Genomic DNA, 8,927 nt, shown 5'->3' on the forward strand with positions numbered 1-8,927 from the left:
TTTGGCCCTTTTCGGGTAATCGGCCAAATAATGGGTGGTTGAATAAAACCCCGCTCGCATTGCAGAAGTCTGGGATCCGTGCGGAGAAGATGTTGTTTTTATTTTTGTGCGAGCCAATATTTGTTTTAGTCGTAACGAATGGTACGATTTTAGAACAGACAAATTTTCTGCCACACAAGAGTTATTTCCGTTATCATAAACTATGGCGTAAAACGTCGCTCAGCGTGCCGTGTTCGCAGCTTGCCATGGTCACTGTGGGAAAGACCCCCAGGCTAGTGGTCGTTTTTCATCGGCTAAATTTTTCATCTACTCCCTGTACTGGTGTCATTCCACCGTAAAAGCAGACTGACCTTACGCTCCCTAAACATGAACGTGTGATTTGCTTTGCTTCGGCAACACAGCCGAACCTGATTGTATAGAACCCAGTTATTTGGAAATATTGTCTATTTTTGGCAGTCAAAACATCTCATTCAAAATTTAATGCGAAAGTATGAGTGCCCTGTGCGTCTCTCTCAAACTTCAAACCGCGCGCCTTGCCCCTGGTAGGGGGTAGGTGTCTCCCCGGACAGTGCCATCGCTGCGCAATTTGCACGTGCCAAGGCCAAACGACTCTGGCCACGAGCAACGAAAGGCATAAAGAGGCACAGGAAGAGTATTTGGCCAGTCGAGCGTGCCACGATGGTCGAGCAACGGCGCTTTGAACGCCTTGTTTATCTTTGCTTGCCTTTTCCTTTTGTTGTTTTAAGGCAAAAGCCTTAGATGTCCCATTGTGCGAAAAGGCAGCGCCGGTGTTGTGCCCAAAAGATGGCCATAAAAATACGTCATCAAGCACAAGTCAAAGCGGACACTCCTCAGAAATAAAACGCAAAGGAAAGCGCAGCAACGCAGATGCTTTGTCATGAAAGCCATGGAGCCGGCGGGGGTGCCGTGCCTGCGCAGTGGGGGAGTGCCCTGTGAAAGACGTGGCATGCTGCTTGTAGGGATGCTTTTGGATTCTACACATACGCAGTCGTAAGTGTCTTGGGCGTGTTTTTTTTTTTTGCTTCCCCGTGGTTCTTTTGCAGTTCTATCTTTGGCCGTCTGATTTTACGCCAGATCTTCTTTCGTTGCTTGCTCGTTTTTTTCCTGGATGCATAGTTGTCTTTTTTATGCCTTGGACTCCTTCAATTTTCTGTTACATTTTTAAAAAATTTTTTGTGGTTTGTCGTCTCTGCTGCTAAAGCCAGGCGAGGTGCGCGTGTCAGCGCGGTGAGGTGCGCGCGCCAGCGAGCAGCTGTGCACGCGGTGTTTGCTGGCTGCATTTTACGAGGTTCTACTTTCTCTGGTGCTCTATTTTAGTAAACTCCCATTTGCTTCGGATCTTCAGCTCGAGCTTAAGTTGGCATATAGTAATATCTATATATCATACTGTTTTTTGGTACCCTTGAAGTTTGACGTATCTAGGTTCATCTAACTCAATAATTTTGCTGCCACATTTATTGCCAGTTTTGCCTATTTGGGGGATAATAACCGCCGCAATCGCTGGTGCGGGACTCTTCAGTTTGCCAGTTTATAATTACAAATTTTGGAAACAGGTTTGTAAAGCAAAGAGGGCGATCACCCAACTCAAGAAATCCTTGCGCCACAACTCCTTGCAATCAATCACCCAAAAAAAGAAGAAAAAAAGAAAAAACTTTCCATTATTATTATTATTTTCTTTTTGCGACGACGGGAGTGTTGTTGAGGATTCAGCTGGCACGTTCCAATACATTTCACTCTAGAGATCCTTGTTCGCATTCCCCAACCCTTTTGTAGCCGTATGTATCATTGTAATGTCGTAGCACCAAAAGCATTTTCTGGCAACAAGATCTCGTAACAGTCAATAATGTTTTGCGGTGCCATCAATCGTTTGTCCGACGACCCCACGACCGTGAGCGTGGCGGTCGGCGTCGATGGTGGCGGTCGGCGTCGATGCGAACGCCCTTCGCAAACGCCCTTTCCCCGTCCCCGTTCGCAGGTGCTGACTCCGGAAGGCGTCTGCAAGCAAGACCAGTGAGAATCTCGGTGTACTCCCGGCAGCTTATTTATTTCCCCGGTGCAGCACGGACTCCCGCATACTCTCGCGGACTCTGACGTCGGACTACCCCCGCAACCACGTGCGGCTTGAGAGAGAGAAGAGAAGAGCACCCAAAGGCATCCCATGTTCGCACCGGCCCTCCCGTTCCTCCATGCGGCACGGCGAGTGCCGTGTCTCGGTTTACGGTGTGGGTGCTCTACTCCAGTTTTCGGCACGGACGCAACTTCGTCGTCGTCGTCGTTGGTGGTGGCAGACGAACGGGTGTGGCACACTTTCGCTCGCCACACCGACGTGGTGCCCCGCAGCGAGCCAAGGTTGTGACGACGCTTGAAGAGATTTTGTCGTCGCGATTCGAGCGCTTTGTTGGGGTGCGTTGCCCGGTGCTCTCGAGGAATGTGACAATGCTCGACGTTGATTGCCCTCGCTCTGAAGAGGAGGGTCAGAGTTGCGTGAAAATTTCAGGCAATCCGAGCGGGGACGGGAATGACAAGGCAAACTCGGACGACACGTTTTAACTCACATTGGTGCCGGCCGTGTCTGTTGGACGCAACCGGAAAATACGATTTCCACTGATTGTATTTGCAATTCGTTTGTGCGTAAGAGGGTAACATAATTCTGAAATGACAGAGATCCCCAAAAGTAAATTACGCAGAGCAAAGAATGATCTGTGTCAAAAAAAAAAAAAAATTGCTTTGCGTAGGCATTTGCAAAATCCTGCTGTGGCATCAATGGCTGATGGTTTTCACAAGTGTTTGTGAGGGTAAAAGCGCTAAAAACAACGGACAAGTAAAAGAAGCGAACAACACAGAGCGCTTTGTGTTGTTCGTTTCTTTTACTCGTCCGTTGTTTTTAGCGCTTTTACCCTTACAAACATGGATCACCAACTAGCCCAAGCGCATACCCTTTTACAGTTTCACAAGTGGTTGCTTTTGGCTCATCCTAACTGCTGCAAACCAGTGTGCCGCACAGTTTTTGCGCTTCGGCAGACGATGGCCGCGGTGGTGACGGTTGCCACATATGGGTCGATTATGCCGGTTCCGAGATCTGGGGCGGTCGAACCGCAAATTCTTCAAAAGGGATGGAAGCAGCATGGTAACAACGCCACACCAAAAGAACAGAGGTTTTTGTTTGTCCTGCGTACCTTGTCATTCCCTGTCGTCTGCCTCAAACCTAGAATTGAGCAATTGTGGGGGTGCGGTTCGAACAACGCCGTCGTGTCTGTTCTTCACTAGAGCTGAACTCGACTTTTCTTTTCCTTGGCTAGATCTGCAGCGATTCAAACGCTGGGACATTGTGGGAGTGCTCATCTATTGGCGCAACAGGCTCAGAGGCAAACAGCGTAAACCTCGGTAATTAGAATTGATCTGCCGTCTTCGCTGTGGTGACTGGAGTCGCCAGATTGGTTGCAGGGTACTGAAACTCCTGTGGACAAAGGCACTGTCAACTTGGGTCTATTTGCTAGTGGAGTTTGTTTTTGGGCCATCCACTCCGAGTGAGCCAGTCCAAATTCGAAGTGGGGGGTTGTTTTACGAAAAACAATTTCTCATATGCTTGATGTTTTCTCGCGCCTGCAATTGATCACTGTGTCCAAGCACCAACCATTCTTTATGGATCCCTAACAACGGAACTTAGGAACAAGCTTCTTTCGTTAGCTATCAAACAAAACTGTGCTTTCTGTAAAAAGAAAAGCCAGGCAAGTCGGCGCACAGGTCTGCGGTGTGTCCGGTAGATGGCTCCGCTCGCGAAATGGAATTTTAACAATACTTCCTCTCCCTATCAACTGCGACAGAACGTAAAGCAAAAAAGGGATGCTGTACTCTGGAAACCTATCCGGCGACTCTAGCAGAGACCATCTGGGTTCTCCGATACTGACGATTTGATCGATTAGAATCCAGTGTTGATTTAATCTTTTGGCATCGGTACAGACCCGTGTAGTAGATCCTTCTCGGCGAAATGCAGCTCGCTTTTCGTCCAGCGCGGCGAGCAATGGCAAGCGCCTTCCCCTTGCGTGCTCCCATAAGTGCCCGTCCCAAAGCCTCGCGGTCGAAAGCCTCTCCGGCCCGACGCGAGCAAGCCCCTTTACAGCTGTTTTTTGTGCGATTAGTGCGTGGCAAACGTGGGAGGACTTTCACAAAAAGGTGGGGGGCGTCGGCAAACTTACTCTTCCGGCGTGCACCGTCTAACCAGATCACTGCCAGACTGTTTCGTCGTTGGGCCTCAAAGTATGCTGCGCAAGCTGCGGACCAGACGCGGGACACGGTTTTAAAGCGGCAGCTACCCCTTTTTTTTTTTCCCTCACGCTCGGTCTTTACGAATGCCTTACGACCTCATCCTTTGCGCATCGGAGTAGAGTTGTCGTTTGTCTTTTCTTTTTCTTCTCGGTGCTTCTGGTCCTACATGCTCTATTCGAAGCGAGGTGCCATCTCGCTTGAGCGAGTACTGTCGGAAGGGTTGGCAAGGCCGGACTCTCACCGCCTATGTTGCTTTACTGATGCTTTTGTCGATTTGGAGCGTAAACTTCTAATCCCTCGAATTACGGTTTGAGGTGCACAATGGCTCATTTCTCGCTTGAGCGTTGGCCTTTCCAGCTGAGAATGTGCTTAGAGCAAGCCAGACCCGACATCCGCAGCTGGAGCAGAAGGAACGCACAGAGGCACGAAAACAAGATTAACCGTGGAAACAAACAAAGCATTGTATAGGCAACGTTGAAAGTGTGGTGGGCAGGATTTTCGTTACCAGTTCGGAAGGACGTCTACGGGCGCGCGCCGACGGCGTTTGACAGCCGGAGTGGCGCTAGTGGATGCTGGGTTGCTTCGAGGCGTGTGCGCCGTGGGAATGATGCCGTTGCAGGCGTCTGGCGGAAAAACCCCTTTTGCTCACGGCGACCCCGGGTTTCTGTACGATTTTGCCACTGGTCCCTGCCCGTTAGCGTGTACAGCGTGTGCGTCCGTTCTCCCCCCTCCCCCCTCTCTGGTAATGGTTGTGTCCCCGGGGGGGAGGGAAAGCGTTACTTACGATCTTGTTGTCGTCGTCGTCATTCTCATTGTTGTCGCCGGTGGCAGGTTTCGGGGAACGTGGTTACTATGCCGGTGTTTGTCGGGGGTGAAGGACGACTTGTTTTCCGTCGACGGATCGCCGGTTTTTTGCGACATTCCAGCGAGCTCTCGGACGGTCCGTTCTTTCACGACGGGGCAACGCGTTCGTTGGCCCAGTGATGTTCAAACAACAATGCGAGCTGTGCCGCATTTTCTTTTTTGTGCCGACGACTCTTGCCGTTTAAGAAAAAGTGCAGTGTTTTGTTTTATTTTTTCGAGTCTGATCTTATCTGCGTGTGTGTGAGTGTGTATGTGAAGGCTTTGTGTGCGTGCAAGCATGCTTTTCGTACCTTTTTACGGACACATTTAGAATAGTTGTTTACACTTCCATTTTTTTTTACTTGCATCTCACATTACGCATTGCTAGTGACCTTCCTTTACGACACGAGACGAACAGGCACGGGTGTATTATCACAATTTTTACGAGCGTCTTTTCTTTTACGAAACTATTGCCTTTGCGAGAGGCCCACGGCGATTGCCCCTTTTTTCGGCGTCGCCGCGGCAATTTTTTTTTTTCTCGGTCGACACTGCCAGCGATTTTCTCATTGTCCGGTTGTCTCGGGGAAGGTTTCTGGGGCAAGTGCACATTTTAACGTAGACCATACTTCTTTTGCAATTTATACCGCTGCAAAAGCCGCAATCTTCACGATCAAAATTGCGAGTTCCTGTTTTCTCCCACTGTGTGAGGCCTCTAAGAGTTTTTAACCCCTTTTGTGATTTACCAGTCAGCTGTATAGAACATGCTGCAAACGTTTCCTCGACTAGCATCTATTTCGTAGGGCCGCTCAAGCAAACCCTGGCAACAGACGTCTATCATTTTTAAAAAGGGATGCAACTTTTTCTTACTCTGTTGACAGAGAAGTGGGTGTCTTCGTGACCATGAAAGGGAATGTGAAATTCACTTTTAATTGCGTACGAAACAGTCCCAAGTCGTTTGTAGGCCCTGAAAACTGCCACAGCAATCCCAATTATTTGCAAATAATTGCAGCTTTTCTTGTGAATTTGGGGACGACTCTTTCGTCGTCGTAAACTTGCACTTTCTTTTGTGGCTACCTTCATTATCGTCCTCATCAAAATGTAGCTTCCTTTATTTTCGAGGCTGCGACAGTTGGTTTTCCAGCTTCCCCTCGCGGCAAGTTATCGACTGGGGAGCGTAGTAAAGTCAGGTTTTGCATGAGTGTGTCCACCTATGGCAGTCCCTCCCCTCTCCCTCTCTAGTCTCTTTCCCTGTCAACGACTTGTTTCCAGCAGGGTTCCTGGCTGTCTATATTGAGCAGAAACATAAGGAAATCGTATTGGTCAGTGAATCCGGCAAAGCGACGCAAAAAGGAACAAAAGGCAGATGCTCAGAAGCAATTTGACTGCTCTTTATTCCACTATAACTTTTTCGTGGTATCTTCTCGGTGAGACGCAGGTGTCTATCGAAACTTTTAAGTGCAGGGACGGGGAGTGGCAAGGCATGACTTGGGGCCTTTACTGCTGCATGATCCTGAAGTTTAAATGCAGAATGCATTTTAATGAATGCAAAGTTGGGAATTGTGGCCTGTGCAGTAACCGTACCGTGGTTTCGTCGGCTAAATTTATTAGGACGCTGCTGCAGGTTGTGCGATATTGCGGTGTCTTGCAACTATTGCATCCTAAAATCTCGTGTGAAGTTAAGGCGCAGCCCGACGTCGCACTGCTTGAATTTGCTTGTACATCGCCGATGCATCCGGCGTACGGGAAATGTGGCCTTCAAAGCAAGAACGACAGTGAGCCAGGGGCCCTAGCTGAGAGTTGTTGGCAATCGGCTGACAGGGAATCTTTCGCACTCTGAGCAGGAAAACCGGTTGTGTGGCGTAGCCAGTCGGAGGCAGTTAAGAGAGCAGCCTTTTGTGTGGGGTTGGTGTTGCTTTCAGACAGTACAAAGGCGCCATTCTCGAGTTGGGAGTGTGGGCACTGCTGGGACGTAGGTTTGATTTCCGGTTTCTCGAAGGCGTCCCGCAAAATGGCGGTTGTTTTGTGGGACTTTGTTGGCGAGACATTTTGTCGGTGGTGCAACGGCTGGCAGTCATTTTGTGGGGGTATTGTTTTAACGAATTTGTTAACGGAAAGTGATGTTTTGTGTGGTTTGAGGGCATAGTTTCTCGGTTCAACATTGGCATTTAAGGGCAGAGCTGTGTTGGAAAATTTTAAAAAATTTCCAAAATTGGGCACATGGACACATCAAAGATGTGCCCATCTTTGATGACGTTATGAAGCCACAACTCGGTTTTCGTCACTCTGCAAAGTTTCTAAGGAATGCTAGATAATCGACGCTAAGAATTTGAGACCTGATTTTGCGTTATGGGCTGCTTACTCAATTTTAGTTTTGCAGTAAATTCTTCTTATGCTCCAGCTTTTAACAAACTAAGTGTGTCAAACATTTGTAGTGCAGGTACAAAGTATTTTGGAGTAGGTTCTCCGGTAATGCGCACTAAGCTTATTCATATTGTGGCATATTAATTTTGAGGGCCTGCACCACCAGCAAACTTCTGTAACTTAGAAAATAATGTTGCAAGAATAATAAAATTTTGCACCGCTTTATACAGTAGACAACTCTGGCACATTTTTCCAACTTGCGCACAAGGCTTTCGAGGTTGATGCCTAAATCTAGAGATATGGGACCAGTCTTATAAGGCAGAAATTTAACATGTAATCTAACTAACGACTGTGGATGGTTGCAGAGTCTAGATGCTTACGTACGTTACTTTGAAATACTTTGGCATATTCAGACGTGAAATGCCAATATTTTCACAGCATTGCTGTCTAGCTAACAGTGTAAACACATTGTCAGAAATTTGTGGACACGTTTTTTGTCATTTTGTTTTTATGCCACGAAATGATTGCCTCCGCGTTGCCGTTGTTTGGCATAAATGCCAAACAACCGTGGTAGAGGAGAGATGCCAACCTCCTACTCGGGCCCAGATGCTGTGACGGGCCGAGACTTATCCTACACTGTTTGTGACAACTTCCCATACTCTCATTCCCAAGGCACAGGCGGACCACTCCAGCGGCTGCAGTAGTACGTTAGGTCCCGTGCCACGGTGACACGTCCCATGCCGCTCGTTGTGCATTGCATGCAAGCACGGTGCCCAAGCGTTGTACCCTGTCGATCTGTTACCCTTGAACCAGACGGCACGTCCGTGAGGAGATTTTTCACCTCGAAGGTTTTTCACTGCCAGAATTGTAAACTACTTTTTTGGGGGGGCCTGGTCTTTAACTCGTGGCACGACAATACTTTTTGCTCACCTGTTTTATTTTTTTTTTTCTTCGTGGATGCAGCAGGTTCTGTACTAGTTGTTACAAAATAAAGAAATGTCTATTCAGCCCGTCTTTCCTGACACTCTTTGAGGGGGGGAGGGGTGCACGGCGCGTGTCATGGTCTGGCATGAACACTTCCAAAGGTGCAGATGTGAATATCGCAGTCTGCGTAAATGTGGTGCAAGAGCTCTGTCCCTGCAAGTTTCTAGCTGTAAAAACGTTGCTGTGGTATAATAACGTTTAGAGTGTGCCGTTTTTATTTTTTCATGCATGCCTGTTGAAGTAGATTGAGGTTGTGATGTAGGTACTGCTTGACTGGTGCTGATACAGGCAAAGACGATGACACTATTGGGAATTTGTGTGTGGTGATGTTTTAACTTAAAATTTCTTCTAGTCCCGTGATGCGGACACCTCAATAAAATTGTTGCTCAAATATCGCAAAATACTTCAAAGGGCTCTCTCCTAAACCGAGGAGAGCTGTTGGGGAAGTTGGA

General features: G+C 48.1%; 1 protein-coding gene across 1 annotated transcript in view; it reads left to right on the top strand.

Moving 5' to 3' along the window:
• The window catches only part of LOC8034737 (ecdysone-induced protein 78C), a gene marked incomplete at its 5' end in the record, with an annotated part of 100,609 nt that extends 91,921 nt beyond the window's left edge, over positions 1-8,688 (top strand). Inside the window, 1 exon segment of the mRNA XM_042293171.1 lies at positions 1,997-8,688.
• Between the last annotated feature and the right edge of the window lie 239 nt (positions 8,689-8,927).

This window comes from Ixodes scapularis, unplaced genomic scaffold, assembly GCF_016920785.2.
Source record: "Ixodes scapularis isolate PalLabHiFi unplaced genomic scaffold, ASM1692078v2 PGA_scaffold49__6_contigs__length_1374808, whole genome shotgun sequence".
Lineage (NCBI taxonomy): Eukaryota > Metazoa > Arthropoda > Arachnida > Ixodida > Ixodidae > Ixodes > Ixodes scapularis.